Genomic DNA, 2901 nt, shown 5'->3' on the forward strand with positions numbered 1-2901 from the left:
ACTTCTCGGCCCTATAATTTCTTTTGTGACATTCGTATTTAAGTTGGGCTGCAACTGATTGATTCATAACATTCCTACAAGCCCAACCTAATAGTTATAAGCCCATAAGACTTGTTTTAGGCCCAATGAAGCATTTCTCTCTGTTTCTTTTCTTTATTTTTCTTGAAATTTCTCGATGACTCGATTTAACCCACAAGTGAAAAAATGATGAAAAAATTTCTTACGTTTGGAGATAGGTGCAAAATGCTCTTTTAAATATAGTATTGAGTAACTTTAGTCAATTGAATTTGTTGTAAGTAAGCACTTTTTTATTTTTGTCAAATATTTAATAAATTTTAATTGTTAAATTTAATGAAAACTATAGTTATACAACGTGTCCAAGGAGGAGGAGAACCACATTGAGGTAATTTTAGTCAGCAATAGTTTGCATTTTCTGCAAATTTAAGTATTTTCTAGATACGTGATGGAAATAAAATCAATGCCATGAACCTCATACATTTACCTATTTTTTAAAAGCTCTTTTTGTTGCATGTAAATTAATTATTTCGAGATTAACGATATTTAAATATCTATCATACTCATTAAATCAAATGAGAAATTTCAGATAAAATATATTTATTAATAATTTTGGAAGTGTTCCAGCTGCTAATCAAACTAATAAAGATTAAAGAAGACCAAACACTTGCTTATTCGTTCGTTTGGGCTTCTATTTCAAATGTGATTGATTATGCTTTTTTTTTTTTTTTTGCTTTTGGTGGAAGATTGGCTTGAAAAATTGGGATATAAACAATAGTGCACCCAAACAAAATTGGTACTTCAAGATCGATCCTCGGGTAGCGCGGCAACCTTGTTGTATGATGAACACAACTTCACCATTAAGCTACCACAACCAATTGCTCAAAATGTTAAAAGTCAACATATTAAAGTTATTAGCTTAGAACTCATATCTGGTTTATATATTTATTTTTTTAGTATTATTCATATCATTGACGACCAATCGAATATGCTAATATTCTTTAATCGACACTGAAGGTTTTGCTAACGTCTATGTTAAGATAATATTAGTGCATCACAGTATTATCGAAAACAAAAAAACGCAAAAAAATATCAAGGTCCATTGTGTTTAAACACAGAGTATATATAAAACGTGAGATTAAACAAAAAAGGTATAAAGGGAGAAGAATATTAATATATATATATATAATCCAAGACTAATAATATAAGCATAAATGACAAATATATGAACAAAGAAAATAATATTTTTTTATAAAGTGAAATATCTTCGTCTCTTCAAAAAGCCTAATTGACACGGGAAAGAGCGCTCAACATATTTTAAGTCTTGCTTCAGGGCTTATGCACGTCTTTGACAACACTGATGCACCCACATATTTCAAATCCTGGGTTCGCCTCTACTACAAAATTTATCATTCGTAAAAGAGAAAATAAAAAACAAGTGAGGAATCCAGAAAATAAAATATTTATTCCGGTAACGAAAACGTTTATTCCTCTGATCTTAGTTTCAGCCTAGCACGTGTGTCCAATATGTCGTATTATCTAGTTGTAGTATCTATTTAAGCCAGAATTAATTTGCCACCTAAAACCCCCTAACCTTTTTTCTCTCTCTTAATTAAGAGGATAAATTGACTAATCCGTAAAGTTAGATGTTTAACACCCTAGTGACTAGTGCACAAAATGGAGAGTATTTTAATTATTATTTATTTTCATTTGATGTTTAATATTCATTTAAAGCATCATAATCTAAGCTAAATTCGCAAAAGAAATTTTTCTTTGGAATAAAACACATTCTATTAAATGTGATTTTATTTTTCAATCTCAACTCCAAAGTTACTCCATCACAAACTTTAGCTGTAAATATCCAAAATTAGGTTCTCCTCACGCATTAAATTAAATGGAATTATAATATAAGGAAAAAAAAGTCCAAATAACAGAGCAAACCACACTTGCACGAGTTGGATATTTTTTTAATAGTTGTATGAATATATTGTTCAGATATAAAATTAATTCAGTAGATCTCATATCTTATTATATATATTTTTTTTTCAACAAACTTTAGTAGTAGTTGATACACGTATTCTTGCGTTCTAGAAGGTGACTTTGAAAGACAATTTTGTCGTAGGAATCTAGAAATTGAAGTCTGAGACTTGCAATTTTCATTATACATCTATTACTTTGTAATAAAAAAAATTACTGTATTAAATTTTATCAAATACAGTCTATATTGTTTTTAAGATACTTTTATTCATTTTTTTACTTGATGGTCGATATCGATTTTGAATTCAACTAATTGATATTCGTGTCGAAAAGTTTTACTTTAATGGATAAAATATTCTCAATCAAAGGCGACTTGATATGCAGCCATGACTCAAGTTCGAAATATCTGATTAAGAATGAAAGAATATTTATCACTCCACCATGACCTTCGGCGATTTTAACTTCCCTTATATATCACATTACATATTCAATAGAAGAAAATAGAAAAGTGAAAATTATCCCAAATATACTTTTTAGATTGTTAATTATAAGTTATAACATAACTTTTCATTAATTACTAAATTTAAAGAAATAATTACAAGTTATGATGACTTTTGAGAAAAGCATATTTTAATTAAATTTTTGAAAATCATTTTATCAATATTTATTATTTATGTTATTTCCTTATATTTAGCATTTAACATTTATCACTCTTAATTAAAAGTCTTGGATAATTATGGCAAGTTAAGGTATCAATATTTTTTTTTAATAATTAAATATCAAAGTTTGTTCATAATTTAAGGAGTTATCTATGGTAAATATATTTTGTAAAGTTAAGAACTGATTTCATACTTTTTATTAAATTGAACGATTAACTTGATTATACACTTTTTCATATTTTACTATCTT

Source organism: Capsicum annuum, chromosome 4 (assembly GCF_002878395.1).
Source record: "Capsicum annuum cultivar UCD-10X-F1 chromosome 4, UCD10Xv1.1, whole genome shotgun sequence".
NCBI classification, from domain to species: Eukaryota; Viridiplantae; Streptophyta; class Magnoliopsida; order Solanales; family Solanaceae; genus Capsicum; species Capsicum annuum.